General features: G+C 46.0%; 1 long non-coding RNA gene across 6 annotated transcripts in view; it reads left to right on the top strand.

Moving 5' to 3' along the window:
• LOC103346531 (uncharacterized) overlaps positions 1-18,292 on the top strand; it is a 328,438-nt gene that overhangs the window by 296,336 nt on the left and 13,810 nt on the right. For 3 of the 6 annotated variants that reach the window (XR_011384398.1, XR_011384399.1, XR_011384400.1), the window contains exon 2: positions 11,358-11,563. This is a non-coding gene — a long non-coding RNA (uncharacterized lncRNA). Of the gene's footprint in view, positions 1-389; positions 1,863-2,863; positions 3,529-11,357; positions 11,564-18,292 lie in introns of those variants that run through there. The other 3 variants (XR_011384402.1, XR_011384401.1, XR_011384404.1) reach the window with 2 other exon arrangements.

Below are 18,292 nucleotides of genomic sequence, written 5' to 3' on the forward strand. Positions count from 1 at the left end.
AGGGGCAGGGTCGTGCCTAGGGTGCCCGGGGCAGGGCCCTCGCTTTGCCACAGGGACTGGGGCCCCAGGCAGGCGGGGCGGGGTCACGTCTTGGGTTCCCAAGGTGGGGCCCTCTCTGTGCCTTAGGGGCTGGGGACCTGGGCGGATGGGGCGGGGTCCCGTCTGGGGTACCTAGGGAGGGCCCCCGCTGTGCCTGCAGGGGCTGGGGATCTGGACAGGGGGCGTGGTACGTATAGCATGCCCAGGGAGTGTCCCTCCTGTGCCTGAGGGTCCTCACCATGCCTGTTGGGGCTGGGGTCCTGGGAACGGGGCGGGGTCGCCTCTGGGTTGCCCAGAGCAGGAATCTCGTGGTGCCTGCAGGGGCTGGGATGCGGGTGGGGAGCGTGGTTGCATCTGGGTTGCCCAGGGCGGGCCCTCGCTGTGGCTGCAGGCCCTCGCTGTGCTGCAGGGGCTGGGGCCCCCGGCGGGGGCATGGCTTCGTCTGGGATGCCAGCAGGGGCTTGGGAACCGGGCAGGTGGCGGGGTCCCCACTGTGGTGGCCATTGCAGGGCACTTAGAGGGCTTGCGAGGCCTGGGGCCCCAGGCACGGGGGAGCCGGGTTGCATCTGGGGTGCCCAGGGTGGGGCCCTCGCCCTGCCTGCCGAAGCTGGGGAGCCGGGCAAGGGGCAGGGTCGCGCCTAGGGTGCCCAGGACAGGGCCCTGGCCTTGACTTAGTTGGGGAGCTGGTAAAGCAGTTGAACCCAACTAACTGAATGTTGATGTTGTAAAATATGGCATAAGGTGGCTGGCGCCATGGCTCACTATGTTAATCCTCTGCCTTTCGACGCTGGCACACCGGGTTCTAGTCCCGGTCGGGGCTCTGGATTTTGTCCCAGTTGCCCCTTTTCCAGGCCAGCTCTCTGCTATGGCCCAGGAGTGTAGTGGAGGATGACCCAAGTCCTTGGGCCCTGCACCCCATGGGAGACCAGGAGAAACACCTGGCTCCTGCCATCAGATCAGCGCGATGCGCGGGCCACAGCGCGCTGGCCGCGGGGCCATTGGAGGGTGAACCAACTGCAAAGGAAGACCTTTCTCTCTCTCTCTTTCTCACTGTCCACTCTGCCTGTCAAAAAAAAAAAAAAATATGGTATAAGGTATTACCTTGATATCTTGCTGGTGAAAAAAGAGAATACATTTTAAAATTCTAGATTTTTGTTTTACACTTAGAAATGAGAAACAATGACAGCCGAGGCAACTAGAAAAGTTTTAATAATGATTGCATTCTTTTTAAATGAAATTCCCATTAATTGTGTAATCTTAAACCTGAGAGGTGAAGGGAAGCTCTCCTCTGGCCCCAAAGCTGCCTCAGACTTTCCTCTCCACTCCCTTCCTGCCTCACTTCCTTCCCGCTCACACAGGCTCCACAGCAGCCTCGAGGTCTTGCAGCATGATGTCATAGAAACTGCTTTGTACTGGTGAGAAATAAACACAATTCTGCTGTGAGAAGACGACACTCAGGAGGAGGGAATGTGTGGAGCCCTTTGGAATTGTAGTGCTCTGCGTGAGGAACGGGGTGTGTGTCCCTGGTGGTGGGTGGGTGCAGCAAGTATCTCTGGACCTCTCCCGAGCAGCCGTTCCTCCTCTCCCTTGTGTGGTTGGCTGGACAGTTGAAGGGCGGGGACTGCTGCCTCGGTGTCACTGTTGGAGCTGACTGAAAGACCCCATGGCTGAGCCCCCCGGGGGTGTGTTGATGGCATCATTTGAGGTGTGAGCCTGGGACTTGATGGACGTTTGGGTGTCATGCAGCCGAGGAGAATGCGCCGATTTCCCTGTCTCCTGCTGCCAGAGCCATGAAATCAAGGCTGCTTTGCACCAAGTGCCGGGTGAGCCCTCTTCTCATCCCCATCAGACACAGACGTTTCTGTTGAGGAGAAGCATCTGCTCTTCATGTCAGTTCCGCACCTGGACCAGGCCTCAGCCCTGTTTTCTTCAGGACCTCTCAGGTTGATGGGTGAGGAGACCCGTGGGAGGAGGACTTAGAAGTCCGGAGGCTGAGTGCCTTCTAGTTGTGCACAGAAACACCCTGTGCGTGTCTTCCTTAATTGCAGAGTGTTCCTGATGTCATGGGCACGTAGGAACCAGAGAGGAACCTCTGCCCTGGACCTCTCTCTGCTGGATCTCAGCCGCCTCATGTTTCTTGGTGCTGTTTTTTTTTTTTTCTTTAAGAGTTTATTCAAGTCAGAGGTATCTGCATTTATAGCTTCTTCCTAATAATTCTTTCCTCTCCTGATGGAGTTTCATTTCTCCTGTGTTTCAGGAGATGCCTGGGGGGGGGGGGGTGGTGTCCCCCATTGGATTCTAGTCTGAGGGAGTCTTCCATGGTGAGTCACGTGCTGCTTTGCTCATTAGAAGAATCCTAAGTAAGATGGGAAAAGACTCTTTTTGTTGGAGAGAGAAAATGAAAACCAGCTTTTCTGAGGCCAGAGGGGCTCATGTAGTAATAAATGATGAATTCATCCTTTTTTTCTGCCATCCCTCCCAGTGGCAGTTGATCTCATGACAGCTGTTTCCAGCTGTACTCTGGATTTTGCGCAGGCCCCTTGGGATGGCTGTAGTGACTCACACAGCTGGGGTTTTTCCACAACGGGCTGAACCTGGCTGCTCGAGGAGCAGGGGCTAGAGGCAGGGAAGGTGACTCTGGTGGCTGGAGGAGATTTCCTTGTTGGGATCGCTGTCCCTGCAGGGCCCTCCTGTCCACAGAGATCCTGGGAGATAACGTCTGAGGCAGGGTAGAGAATGTGTTCATAGAGAACGTGTGTTGGAGAAAGCCAAATGTTCTTTGTTTAATTTTTTTTTCTTTTTTCCCTGCCCCTTTCCTTTTCAGATGGAAGTAGATCTGTGTGTGAAATGGATACATGAGTGTTGAGGGAGACGTTGGTTAACAGATGGACATTGCAGCCATCCGGCACAGTGGGATGCCTGCATCCCACACTGGAGTTGGTTTGAGTTCAGGCTCCTCTTCTTCTGATCCAGCTTCCTGTGAATGCGCTCCATGGGTCCCTGACACTCACGCAGAGACAGGGTTTGAGCTTTGGGCCGAGCACCACCTTGGCTGGGTCACACCAGGAGCAGAAGAAGCTGACTGAAGCGGGCCTGGGGCATCAGAATGACGCTGGATGCGGCAGTGCGCAGATGTGTCCCGTGGCGCCATGGTGACGGCCAGTGGAGACTGCACCTGCGTCCTGCACTTTGACCCGGAAGTACACACGCACGCATGCGTACCCCGACTGCCCACCAGCGCTCTTGTGGGAGTCAGCACCGCGTCTACTGCTGCCCAAGAGCCTGCACAAGCTGTGAGGAGCCGTGCTTGACGCTGCTGGCCAAGACTGAGGGAGACCCAGCGGCTCCAAGGTCAGGCCAGGATCAGGAGAGGCTGCATGTCTGAGGCTGCCGCACCATTTCCCAGGTGCGGTTCTCTTCTTCAGCCCCTTCCGGAAGCAACGGCCTTGGCAGACCTCTATCCCGCCAGCAGACCGGGCCCCCTTGGAGGTGAGTGACTCGTGGCTGTGTGACTCGTGGCTGTTGCGGCTTCCCGCTGGGGTATTGGGTGCCAGCGTGCCTGTTGCTCTTGGTCCCGAAGGCTCAGGTGGAGTCGCAGTTGTGCTGTGCAGACGGTCTGGAAGGGTCCCCAGGGTGTAAGCAGCTGTGCGAGAGCAGAGATGGCTCCATCTCCTCCAGGAACTGCCCCACGTTCCCGTCTGTTTGCTTTTTGAAGGCCCAGCCGCCCTGTTCTAGACCTCTGAGAGTGTTGTTGGGAGGAACGAGAGCGAGAATGTGTGTCTGTGTCCTGGTCTAGGAGGACAGTTTCCGGTTACTCACGTTTGGTGTGCTGTTAGTGCTCTGTGGGTTTTTTATGAAAGACCGTTGTCAGGCCCAGGTGTACCATCTGTTCTTAATTTGATGATTTTATTTTTTTAATACCGCAAAAGTAATGAAGGTTTTGTGAAATAGGTTTTCTGTGTCTATCGGGATACTTTGTGGCTTTTCCCATGTGGATTCTGTTCCGGGATATATTGCTTTGGTATGGTAGCCATCCTTGCATTCCCGGAGTAACTCTCAGTTGCATACAGTGTGCTAAGCTTTGTTTGTGCTCCCGGATGGCATTTGGTAATATTTTATTGAGGCATGTGACACATTCATGATGGATATTTGTGTGCCATTTTCTTTATAATGTGTGCTTGTTTTGGATGTTGGGATAACGCTGGTCTGATGGAATACAAAGGAAAGTTTTTCCTCTTCATCTCCTTTTTGGAAGGGTGTGGAAAGAAGGGATTTTAATTATCCTTTAAATGGGAATTTTCACCGGTGGAGCCGTCTGTTCGTGGAGTTTTCTTCATGTGTGTTTGTTTTCCGCTACTGCAGTCTCTTTTCAAATTATGAGTGTATTTAGGGTTTCTTGTTTTACTGTATTCAGTTTTAGTGGTTTGTGTCTTTCTGAGAATCAGTCCACACTGTATCAACATTGACCAAATCCTTGTGCCTTGGCTTTTCCATAGTGTTTTCTGATTATTATTTTGGTAAGGTAGGTAATCGTGTCCTCTCTGTCGTTTCTGTTGTGAAGTCACTTGAGTCTGTTCCCTTTTTTCCCTTGTTTCCTGCGGATAAACATTTTGTCCATGTCACTGAGTGTTCAAGAATAGTATTTTGGTCTCACTGAATTTCTGTTGTGATATTTTCTATTCCATTGGATTTATATCAGTTTGTATATTTTTCCTCCTTCCAGTTTCTTAAGATTTACTTTTCTGTTCTAGTGTTTTAAGGTAAAATCCCCACTTTGGGAGACCCAGAAAAATTACTGGCTCCTGGCTTTGGATTGCCCCAGCTCCAGCCATTGTGTCAATTTTGGATCGAAGACCCCTCCCTCTGCTTCTATATCTCTGCAACTCTGCCTTTCAAATAAATGCATAAAATTTTTAAAAGAAAAGATTGTCAGTAGTTTTATCATTAGAAACAACATATGCTACAAGAGAACGGAGAAACTCTTTGATGTACTGAAAGATAAAGAGTGTCAGCATAGAATTCTTTGCACAGTGAACGTATCTTTCCAATGTGAGAGTGAAATAAAGACTCTAGACATAGAATCACAGAAATAATTCATCACCAGCAGATCCACACTACCAGAAATATAGAAAAAGTCCTTTAGGGAGAAAGACAATGTTACTAAGTGGGTATTTGAATCAACACAGAAGATGAAAACATGAGAATTGAAAGCTACATGGTTAAATGTATACAGATTTTTAATCTGTTTAGTCACTTTAAAAGATAAATGACTTTTTTACAGCAAAAATACTAAACATGTAGCATACAGTTTATAGCTTTTTAAAGTTAAATGTGTGGCAAGTGTAGTACAACTGTAGGGAGAGTGAAATGGAAATACACCATTTGACATGGTACAATATCACTTGAAGATAAATGTGATTAATTTAAAATATATACCATGAAACCTAAGGAAGCCACTAAAGTTAAATAAATAGGGCTATAATTAACCCATAAAAGAAATAAAATGGGATCGTGCAAAAGAAACTGATGCAAAAGTAGGCAGATAAAGAGGAAAAACAGAACATAGAACAGATAGAAAACACCTAACTAGGAGATTAATTTAAACTTAGCTATTTCATTAATTACATTAAATGTAAATGGTATAAGGAACTCAATTACAAGGCAGAGAGATTATAACATTGAATCAAAAAGCAAGACCCAAGTATAGGCTCCCTAAATGAAGTTCAGTTTGAATATAATAGCTTGAAAATTGAAATATGGAGAAAGAAATACACATTAGTCATCTGCGAAACTTGACTAGCTACATTAGCAACACAGATCATGGAATATTTTTAGGATCATGGGATATTTTCAATGATAAAGAAAGTCAATCCATGATGATAAATGATTTGCTCCATCAGTAAGACATCAGTCTAAGCATTTATAGACCTAGTAACACAGCTTCAAGATGCTGAAGCAAAAGTTGATAGAACTGCAAGGTTTATCTGAAAAAAATCCATAACTGGAATGGGAGATTTCAATATTCTTTTTTTTTTCTTTTTTTTTTATCTTTTATTTAATGAATATAAATTTCCAAAGTACGACTCATGTGTTACAATGGCTTCCCCCCCATACCGTCCCTCCCACCCACAACCCTCCCCTTTCCCACTCCCTCTCCCCTTCCATTCACATCAAGATTCATTTTCGATTATCTTAATATACAGAAGATCAGCTTAGTATACCTTAAGTAAGTATTTCAACAGTTTGCTCCCACACAGAAACATAAAGTGAAAAATAATAGATGATTTTTTTTAAATGATGATGAAATCAGATCAGACCTATTGTCATGTTTAATCCCAGTGAGAGTCAAGTTGGGAATTGATAATTTCTTTCTTTCTTTCTTTCTTTTTTTTTTTTTTACAGAAGATCAGTTTAGTGTACATTAAGTAAAGATTTCAGTCGTTTGCACCCCCATAGAAACACAAAGTGAAATATACTGTTTGAGTACTTGTTATAGCATTAAGCCTCAGTGTACAGCACGTTAAGGACAGAGATCCTACATGAGGAGTAAGTGCACAGTGACTCCTGTTGTTGACTTTACCAATTGACACTCCTGTTTATGGCATCAGTAATCTCCCTATGCACCAGTTATGAGTTTCCAAGGCTATGGAAGCCCCTTGAGTTCTCCGACTCTTATCTTGTTTAGACACGGTCATAGTCAAAGTGGAGGTTCTCTCCTCCCTTCAGAGAAAGGCACCTCCCTCTTTGAAGACCTGTTCTTTCCACTGGGATCTCACTCACAGAGATCTTTTTGCCAGAGTGTCTTGGCTTTCCATGCCTGAAATACTCTCATGGGCTTTTCAGCCAGATCCGAGTGCCTTTAGGGCTGATTCTGAGGCCAGAGTGCTATTTAGGACATCCGCCATTCTATGAGTCTGCTGAGTATCTCGCTTCCCATGTTGGATCACTCTCCCCTTTATTTATTCTATCGGTTGGTGTTAGCAGATACTAGACTTGTTTATGTGCTCCCTTTGACTCTTAGTCCTTTCATTATGATCAATTGTGAACTGAAATTGATCACTTGGAGTAGTGAGATGGCATTGGCACATGCCACCTTGATGGGATTGAATTGGAATCCCCTGGTATGTTTCCAACTCTACCAATTGGGGCAAGTCAGCCCGAGCATGCCCCAAATTATACATCTCTTCCCTCTCTTATTCCCACTCTTATGTTTAACAGGGATCACATTTCAGTTAATTTTCAACACTTAAGAATAACTGTGTGATAATTACAGAATTAAACCAGTCATATTAAGTAGAACAGACAAAAAAAATACTATGAGGGATAATGTATTAAGTTGTCCATTAGCAGTCAGGGCTATGCTGATCAAGTCACCATTTCTCATAGTGTCCATTTCACTTCAGGAGGTTTCCTTTTTGGTGTTCAGTCAGTTGTTACCGATCAGGGAGAACATATGGTATTTGTCCCTTTGGGACTGGCTTACTTCACTCAGCATGATGTGTTCCAGATTCCTCCATTTTGTTGCAAATGACTGGATTTCGTTGTTTCTTACTGCGGTATAGTACTCTAAAGAAATTCAATATTCTTATCTCAGTAATCAGTAGAGCAAACAGATAAAAGTTGGTATGGAAACAGTCTTAAAGACATCACAAACTAGTTGACTTAATACACATATGTAGAACACTGAAATCAATAACAGAACACACATGTTTTGAAAGCACTCAGAAAATATATATGGATGTAATTCTTTAGGTCATAAAGGAAGTTTTAATAAATTTAAAAGGATTTACTTAGTGCTTCAAGGAATATATGAGAGCTATAATTGAATGACAAAGATTTCTGGAAAATTTTCCATTGTTAACACAATAAACAACACTTTTAAATAACCTGTGAGTCAAAGAATAATGACTAAAAGACAGCTTTTTATGTTATCTCCTACCAGCAACCCCAGGCTCTTGGGGAAGCTGTTTTTCCCTCAGGCGTGGGATGACATCCTCAGTTAGCTAAGAGATAGGGCGTGTGGCTGCCTGTGTCATTGTTTCTCAGGATAGTCAGGAGATGGCCACACAGTGATCATGTGTGTGAGGGCATAGAGGAAGTGTTTGTTGACACAAAGAATGGAACACTGTATCCACATGGGTGTGGGTATAGTCCCAGGCAAGCTACATTTCTTGTCTTCATGAGAGTTTTTATCTGATGGTCAAAGTAGTACCCAAAGCAAGATTTGGGGAATTAAGATCCAAAATCTTGTTAAATTCTGAAATGTTCCATGTGTCATCTTTCTCATCTAACAGACTGGTGTTGTCATTTGGATTTAAATTTCATGATGGCAGAGAAGAAAAAGATGCTAGAGACCAGTTAGGACAATAATTTTTCAAAGATTTTTCTTTTTTGTACATGAGAAGACTAGGAGTGTTTATGTGACATCATCATAGTCCCTAGGGTATTAAACAGTGATTATAACTTTTTTTCCTATTCAGGTAAATATTAGAATACAAGTGACTGATGACAGTAACTCTGGTCTGAAATATTTTTAAGTAGCTAATTCAGAAAATTCAACTCAAATTTATAAAAATAACATGAATTTTAATACATTATTTTAATTAGTCTTACAACATCAAAAGTGCAATTTTCTTTTCTGTGCTGTATTATAGATGGTGAATTTGAGCCCAAACACACAGGGTTAGTTTTTCACCAATTAATAGGAAAGATAGGATAAGAGAAAACATTTTCTTTCTTCTAGAATTATATGTGTTGGGTCCACTACACCAGTCCTCTTTCTTTCTAGGTTCTGTATCGATAATAATGATCATGACAATAATAAGATGATGTTGATGAGGATGAGGATGAACTCCAGGGACTTTACCCATTATATCTTTGTAGGCCAGTACTTGTTATACTGTGGACACTTAATAATGTTTACTGAATGAATATACAATGATAACTCCTCATAGAGCTATGATTTTGACCTAGGTGAATACAGGATCTGGGACCTCGATCCAGGTCTCCCACATGGGTATCAGATTCCAGGTACTAGAGCCATCACCTGCTGCCTCCAAAGGTCTGCATTGACAGAAAGCTGGAATTGGGAGCTCGGGCTGGGAATTGAACCCAAGCATTCTGATATGGGATGTGGGTGTCCCAAGCCATGTCGCAACCAATTCACCAAATAGCCGCCCTCCATATTAGCTTTTTTTAGAAAAGTATTTATTTATTTATTTATTTATTTATTTTTTGAAAGTCAGAGGTGCACAAAGAGAAAAGGACAGGCAGAGAGAGAAAGAGAAAGAGAGAGAGAGAGAGAGGGCTCCTATCTGCTGGGTCAATCCCCAGTTGGCTACAATGGCTGGAGCTGCACTGATCTGACCCAGACCAGCTTTGGCTGGAATTTTGCTGTGAAGTCCTCTGTGTCATGTGGTCAGTGACATCATCAAAGGTTGTGCTGGCTGCACAACCTTAGTTTATGTTTGCCTTAGTTTATGTTGCCTTGGGGATTTAGGAGCCTAGTGTGCCAGGCAGGTCGGATTTGTGGCTATGACACAGTTACTGTAGCTCAGTTAACAGAAGCACACTGCAGAATCGGAAAGCACCTTCAGATTCAGACTCCTGGTGCCCTGCTTGTCCACCATTCATTTCATGTGATGCTGATGTTACTGGAGGGGTGGGGAGGGGTCACAGCCACCCAGCCGAGCATGGACTTGGCACTTAGCTTTTCAGACGAGGTGCTTCCCCGGAGGTTACTGTCACAAACACAGCACTGACCTGCGGTGTCAAGTGATCACGTGTGGGAGCAGGAGCAGGAGGAGGAAGGAGCCGGCGCTGGTCAGGGCAGCTTATTTTCGGTGTGTGTGAGCAGTGCCAATAAGCTGTCAAAAAAATTATGGTTTAAAACATACAGCCGGCTGGCATCACGGCTCACTAGGCTAATCCTCTGCCTGCAGTGCTGGCACACAGGGTTCTAGTCCTGATTGGGGCGCTGGTTCTGTCCTGGTTGCTCCTTTTCCAGTCCAGCTCCCTGTTGTGTCCCAGTAACGTAGTGAAGGATGGCCCAAGTCCTTGGGCCCTGCACCCATATGGGAGACCAGGAGGAAACACCTGGCTCCTGGCTTCAGATCTGCGCAGCGTGCCAGCCACAGCATGCCAGCTAAAGCAGCCACTTGGAGGGTGAACCAATGGAAAAGGAAGACCTCTCTCTCTGTCTCTCTCTCTCACTGTCTAAATCTGTCTGTCAAAATAAAAATACAGCCCACAGCCTTCAATTCACTTTCACCAAGACGCTCAAGAAGCTCAGAGGGAGCACAGTTGATTCTGTTTTGACAGGTCCTGATGTACGCTAAGCAGTAACCATCTCCGCCCTGTGCTGGGTTAATACAAGTTCACCTGAATTTGCAACATAAGTGGAAGCCTATGTGGGGCTGGAATGAGCTGATTTCCTCTCCTGCTCTGTCCGCTGGTGTTGCCTATTCTCCCATTTCTCATCTCCTTTTTACCATTCCCCCTTCCTGTTTCCTTCTCTTTTTCTAAGCAACTTTCCAGCTTTCTCCTTTCAACTTTATCTACTGTATACTTAAGGAGGAAAAAGTATGGAGTCCCTAATGCGTGATTTTGCTTTTCCAGCACTGCCTTATTTATTTGTCATGATGTTCTTAGGAAGAAGGTGGGATTGTGTACATTTTACAGCTGGGAAAACGAAGCTGTCAGTGATGAAGCGTGTGCCTAGAGTATTTCAGTTAGAACGAAGGTACTTCAATGAATTCCTAGAAAATGGAATTCAAAGATAACTTGATTTTGTTGCAAAAATGTTTGAATTCCACAATGTCGGTTTTTTTTAATAATAGACATTTTCATGAAGTTTTTTCAAGATCTCTCACATAGGTATCCATGTCAAAATTTTTTATACCAAAATCAATTTTTTCGGAGCAGGCGTTTGGTGCAACAGTTAGGTCACTTCCTGGGACACCCGCATCCTTTTTGGAGGGCTGGACATAGACCTTGCTGATTTTTTCAGAAGTCTACGCTTTTTCCGTCACATCCGTGACAATGAGCTCTGGCAGGACATCATGCTTTGGTGCCACGCCCAGACATGCATGTTCAGTTCCTCTGTGGAGGAGCTGGGGGGAACTGTGACCCAATACTCTGTTTTCTCATTAGCCCCAGTTTGTCTTAACCTGTAAGCAAGAGCACATGTTTAGGAAAGTAAGAGGACAGCTCTTACGGCAGATGGATTTCTGCTCCCACGCCTTCCGTGGGAAGGACTTGCCCTGCCAGAAGTCAGAGGCACAAGGCAGCACTGGTGTATCTCTGTGTTTGTGGTTCAGGTGGGTAAGTGGGAGAACCAGACCCTGAGCCCGAGGCCCACGGTGAGGCCCCGGTACAAGTCCTTCTCTGACTGTGAGCTGGATCACAACCACCTGAGCATCATCACCCTGGAGGAGGCCCCCTTCGTCATCGTGGAAGACATCAACCCGCTGACTGAGGCGTGTGTGCGGAACATGGTGCCGTGTCGGAAGTTCATCAAAATCAAGTGAGTGCCAGGGAGGCTGTGGTCTGGACATGCCCACGCCTGTCACATAGTGCAAGTCACTGATCACAGCAGCATCTGTACTATAAAACGTAACACAGAACACACTGTTGTGATAGCTGTAGTGTTAGCAATGGGCCTATGTTTATGATTGCCTGGAGATGCACTAAGTTTACATCCGTTAAATTCTCACAGCCATATGAGGTGAGGGCGTTTGCCATTTACAGTTGATACAGTTGAATTATGGGCAGGTTGGAGAACATGGCTGAAGCCATCCAGAGGTATGGCTGACTCCAGCTGTGTTCTTAGCCATGGTGCTCAGTCATCCCCCAGCATCCTAAAAAGTCTCTCCTTAAAGGATTTCTTTCTTTCTTTCTTTCTTTTTTTTTTTTGACAGGCATAGTGGACAGTGAGAGAGAGACAGAGAGAAAGGTCTTCCTTTGCCGTTGGTTCACCCTGCAATGGCTGCCACGGCCGGCACACTGCGGCCAGCACACCGCACTGATCCGAAGCCAGGATCCAGGTGCTTCTCCTGGTCTCCCATGGGGTGCAGGGCCCAAGGACTTGGGCCATCCTCCACTGCACTCCCGGGCCACAGCAGAGAGCTGGCCTGGAAGAGGGGCAACCGGGACAGAATCCGGCACCCCAACCGGGACTAGAACCCAGTGTGCCAGCACCGCAAGGCGGAGGATTAGCCTATTGAGCCACAGTGCCGGCCTTGTTACCACTCTTAATTATTAATAATTATCTATTTTCAGTTAACTATATGCTCATATGTTTAACCATATAATAAGTAGAGAACAGTATGGAGAAAAAAAACTGTAGAAAATCATCTATCACAGAATGTCAGTTTCCCTCCTACCCATTACCCTTTAGGTCTCTATCAGTTACCACAAATCAGGGTAATATATGGTATTTGTGTGGGGAGCAACTCGGACTAGACTAAGTTATTGGAATTAAGACTTATTCTATTCATCTGCTCTCCCACAATATGGCGCTGGGAGAGAAGAAAACAGCTTCTACACAGCTGCCTCCAGTTCAGCCAATAAACTGTAGGACTTGCTCCTGATTGGAGGAGAGCAGCGTACTCGGCGTGTGGGCAGCCGAGTTGGGATTGGCAGAGGAGGACTATAAAGGAGGAGAGAGACGGCATGCACCAGGAACATCTAAGGGGAACATCTAAGGGGAACATCTGTGCAGCCCCCGAGAGAGCCGGCCGGCGGTGTGCTGCTCCCCTGCGGAAGTGGGGAAAGTGGCCAGGGGGAACCGCCCTTCCACGGAGGTGGAAGGGACAGTAGCCAACCCGGGAAGAACCAGCAGCAAACCCGGGGAGGGCCGAGCAGATGAAAGAACAGCGCAGGGTCCTGTGTCGTTCCTCCACGAAGAGGGGGAGCGACATAATGGTGCCGTGACTCGGATATGAAGCCTAGGCAGGGTTTAGTGTCATTCCTCCATGAAGAGGGGGAGCGACAATTTGTCCTTTCAGAATGGCTTATTTCACTAAATATACTGGTTTCCAATTATATCCATTTTGTTGCTAAAGACAGCATCTCTGTAATCCCCAATGGGTTGTGTTACCTAGTGTATATAGGCCATGATTTCTTTATCTAGTCATCAGTTCATGGACATCAGGGTTGATTCCATGTCTTAGCTATTTTGAACTGAGCTGTACTAAACTTGGAGGTGCAAATAATCCTTTCAAATATGCTGATTTCATTTCCCAGGTGTAAATCACCTTGAGATGGATTGCTGAGTCATATAGTAGATTTATTTCCAGCTTTCTGAGGTATCTCTACTTGCTTCCACAATGGCTTCACCAGTTTATGTTCCCACCAACAGTGGATTACGTTCCCATAGTTGTCATATCCTCAGTAGCATTTATTGTTTGTTGATTTCTGTATGTGAGCCATTCTAACTGTTGTGCAGTGAAACCTCATTGTCATTTGGATTTGCAATTCTGTGATGGTTTGTGATCTTGAGCATTTTTTTCAAGTGTCTGTTGGCCATATGAATGTCCTCACTTGAAAAAATGCATGTTCAAGTCCTTTTCCCATTTCTAAACTGGATTTTTGGTTTTGTGGTTGTTGAGTTCCTTGAACTCTTTATAGATTCTGGATATTAATCTTTTATCAGTTTCATAGTTTGCAAGTATTTTCTCCCATTCTTTCAGTTGCCCTTTGACTTTGCTGAGTGTTTCTTTTGTAGCACAGAAGCTCCTCGGCTTGATGGAATCATATTTGTCTCTGCTTTTATTGCTTGTGCTTCTGGGATCTTTTTCCCCAGAAATCTTTGCCTATGCCAATACCTTTTGGTTTTCCCCAATGTTCTCTAGTAGTTTGATGAGATTGGGTTTTAGATTTTGTTCCTTGAAGTATTTTTAATTGTTTTTTGTATAAGGTGTAAGGCATGGGTCTTCTTTCATAGTTCTGCGTGTGTAGGTCCAGTTTTCCCAGGACCATTTTTTGAAGAGACTGTCCTTTGCAGCTGGGATTGATCTTCAGCTCATTTGTCCAATAGAATTTGTTTGTAGATGTGTGCACAGATTTCTGGAGTTTCTTTTCTGTTCCATTGGTCTATATGTCAATTTTTTGCTTATACCATGCTGTTTTGATTGTAACTGCCCTGTTCTGTGTCTTGCAGTCTGTCGTTGCGATGCTTTGAGCTTTGTTTATGTATATGTTTTAAATTTGTATTTAACAAATATAAATTTCAAAAGTGCAACTTTTGGATTATAGAGGCTTTTCTCCCCATAACCTCCCTCCCACCCACAGCCATCCCATCTCCCACCCCCTCTCCCATCCCATTCTTCATCAAGATTCATTTCCAATTAGTTTTATATACAGAAGATCAACTTAATATATACTAAGTAAAGATATCAACAGTTTGCACCCACACAGAAACACAAAGTATAAAGTACTGTTTGAGTACTAGTTTTACCATTAATTCGCATAGTACAACACATGAAGTATAGTGCTCATTAAGAAATGCCACTCATTTACTTTTTTTCCCCCATTTTCTTTTTAATAGGTACAGTAGCATCTTAGGAACATCAGATTACTTGTTAGAACAAGGAAACTGTGTCTTCCAAAACCTGCCTTACAGACTGTCAGCCAGGCTATCTCCTGCACGTGGCCTTTATGAGAAGGAGACAGGCAAAAAAATGCAGCGTTCAGAACACAGTTGCATAGGGAAGCAATGCCTCTCTACATGTTTTCCTCAAACTTCTATTTCAGATCGTTGGGCAGAGAGAGTGCATATTCAGGGAGTTCTAAACCCCTGCCCGAGCCCCCATCACAGACAGAGAGATGCAGTGGTAAAATGGACCTGTATATTACATCCTCAATCCCCACTTCTGGTTGAGACAAGGGTTACTTAGAGGACTTTTCTCATCACTCTGGTTAACGTGTTTCTGGTTTGGATCAGAAGTGAGCAGAGGGCCTGTGGCATTATGGAAAGGACCTGAGTTGATGTAAGTCTGAATTGAGGTCAGTCCGTGGCTTGACCTGTTTCTAGGGGAGTTATATGGCATCTTTCATCCTTCTCTGCCTCTTCCTCAAAATGGAGATAATCGTGGTTTCTTCATCCGTTTGTTGTGAAGATAAATAAGTTCAGGTACTTGCGGTAGTACCTGGCACACCCAACGTTCTCTTTAAGTAGTCTTTGTCCTTATTAAAAATGTGGATGTGTGTGCAGGAAAGGGTGTGATAGTGGGGAGGAGCTGGGGGGAACTGTGGCCTGATACTCTGTTTTCTCTTTAGCGCCAGTTTGTCTTAACCTGTGGGCAAGTGCATGTGTTGAGGAAAGTAACAGGACAGCCCTTATGGCAGATGGATTTCTGCTCCTGTACCTTCCATGGGGAAGACTCACCCTGCTGGAAGTCAGAGGCACAAAGCAGCAAAAAGCCTAAAATTGGGATTCCAGATGAAATAATCTTACTTTAATTTAAAAATATTTAAATGAACACTGACCACAAACAATGCGTAGTCTGGTGCTTTGGGGACCTGACTCTGTGCTGTCATCCAAGGCACTCTTTCTCCAGGTTGTCATTTTAATTTGTCATTCCTTGGGTATTAGATCACTGGATGGTTGAGTATATTTCTTTAGTTACTGTGAAAGTTGAAGGTGGAGGGAGGAAAGAGAGAGAGAGGGAAGGAGTCTTCCATCTGCTGGTCTACTACCAAATTGGCTGCAATGGGCAGAGCTGAGAGTTTCTGAAGCCAGGAGCCAGGAGCCTCCCCCGGGGTCTCTTCATGGGTGCAGAGGCACTAGGACTTGGGGCATTTTTTACTGCCTTCCCAGACCACAGCAGAGAACTGCATTGGAAGTGGAACAGCCAGGACTCCAACTGGCGTCATGGGATGCCGGCACTGCGGGTGGTAGCTTGACCCACTACCCCACAGTGCCGGCCCTTCCCGGAAGCCTTTCCCCCTGGGATCCAGCTGTCTGCTAACACGCCTGGGAAAGCAAAGGGAGACGGCCCAAGGACTTAGGCCCCTGAACCCAGAATGGAGCACGAGATAAAAAGTCCCTGGGTTCTGCTTCGGCCTGTCCCAGTGCTGGCCTTTGTAGACAGCTGAGGGTTGAACCCCCATATGGACTATCAGAGAGAGAACAGTGCTTGCGATGGCCCCTGCACTGCTTCTCTCCCCACGTGGCTTTGATGGCCAGCGCTGGGCCAGGGAGAAGCCAGGAGGCAGGAGCTCCATTCAGGACTCCGAGCAGCAGGGAGGCAGGATCCAGAGAACCTGGGCAATCAGCAGCTGCCTCTCTGGGTCAAAGTCTGGAGCAGCGGGACTAAAGTGGCCCTGGGGCTTCTGTCCCTGGATGCTGAAGTGCACAGATGCGTTCTGTAGTGCCATGGCAACGGCCACTGGGGCCTGCGCCTGCGTCCTGCACTTTGACCCGGAAGTGCACCCTCTGGCATGGCCGCGTCTGAGCTTGGCGCATAGGTAGGAGTCAGCGCCTGCGTCTGCTGCTGCCCGAGAGACTGCACAAGCTATGAGGTGAGGAGCCATCCTCGACGCTGGTGGCCAAGCCTGAGGGAGACCCAGCAGCCCCAGGGTCAGGCCGGGATCAGGAAAGGCTGCGTGTCCGAGGCTGCCGAGCCATTTCCCAGGAGCGTTTCTCTTTTTCGGCCCCTTCCGGAAGCAACGGCTTTGGCAGGCCTCTATCCTGCCTGCAGACTGGGCCCCCTTGGAGGTGAGTGACCCGTGGCTGTTGCAGCTTCCCGCTGGGGTCTTGGGTGCCAGCGTGCATGTTGCTCTTGGTCCCAAAGGCGCGGGTGGAGTCGCGGTCATGCAGTGCGGACATTCTGGAAGGGTCCCCAGGGTGCGAGCAGCTGTGCGAGAGCAGAGGTGGCGCCATCTCCTGGAACTGCCCCATGTTCCTGTCTGTTTGCTTTTTGAGGGCCCAGCCACCCTGCTCTAGATCTCTGAGACTGTTGTCGGGAGGAAGGAGAGTGAAAGTGCGTGTCTGTGTCCTGGTCTAGGAGGACAGTTTCGGGTTCCTGGCATTGGGTGTGATGTTAGCGCTCTGTGGGTTTTTCATGAAAGAGCCTTGTCAGGCCGAGGTGTACCTTGCGTTCCTAATTTGATGATTTGTTTTTAATACCGCAAAAGTAATGAAGGTTTTGTGAAATAGGTTTTCTGTGTCTATCGGGATACTCTGTGGGTTTTTCCCATGTTTGTTCTGTTCTGGGATAAATTGCTTATGTATGGTAGCCGTCCTTGCATTCCCAGAGTAACTCTCAGTTGCACACAGTGTGCTAAGCTTTGTTTGTGCTCCTGGATGGCATTTGGTAATATTTTGTTGAGGCATGTGACACATTCATGACGGATATTTGTGTGCCATTTTCTTTGTGATGTGTGCTTGTTTTGGATGTTGAGATAATGCTGGTCTGATGGAATAAAATGGAAGTCTTTTCCTCTTCATCTCCTTTTTGGAAGGGTGTGCAAAGAACAGATTATAATTATCGTTTAAATGGGAGTTCTCACCAGTAGAACCATTTGGTCCTGGACTTTTCTTCATGTTTTTTGTTTGTTTATTTTTGTTTCCCTGCTACTGCAGTCTCTTTTCAAAGTATAAGTGTATTTAGGGTTTCTTGTTTTACTGTATTCAGTTTTAGTGGTTTGTGTCTTTCTGACAATCAGTCCACACTGTATCAACATTGACCAAATCCTTGTGCCTTGGCTTTTCCATAGTGTTTTCTGATGATTATTTTGGTAAGGTAGGTAATCGTGTCCTCTCTGTCGTTTCTGTTGTGAAGTCACTTGAGTCTGTTCCCTTTTCTCCTTTGTTTCCTGCGGATAAACGTTTTGTCCATGTCATTGAGTGTTCAAGAATAGTATTTTGGTCTCACTGAATTTCTGTTGTGATATTTTCTATTCCATTGGATTTATTTCAGTTTGTGTATTTTTCCTCCTTCCAGTTTCTTAAGATTTACTTTTCTGTTCTAGTGTTTGAAGGTAAAATTGGGTTTATTGATCTGGTATCTGTATTCCTTAATATATACATGTATAGCAATACAGTTTGTCATGTGAAACAAGTCCTGTCAACATGGAAAACTGTATGGATGTACACAGTACTGGTAACATATTGAAGGAAACGAATCATTATGTAGGCAGAGGTTTTCACAGGCCTATGCTCATTGCAGCAGGATGCAGAATAGCCAGGCTGTGCTGTCTGTACATGCATGTATGGTGTACATAGCCCATAATGTCATTATTCAGTCTT

The sequence above is a fragment of the Oryctolagus cuniculus genome, chromosome 19, assembly GCF_964237555.1.
Source record: "Oryctolagus cuniculus chromosome 19, mOryCun1.1, whole genome shotgun sequence".
NCBI classification, from domain to species: Eukaryota; Metazoa; Chordata; class Mammalia; order Lagomorpha; family Leporidae; genus Oryctolagus; species Oryctolagus cuniculus.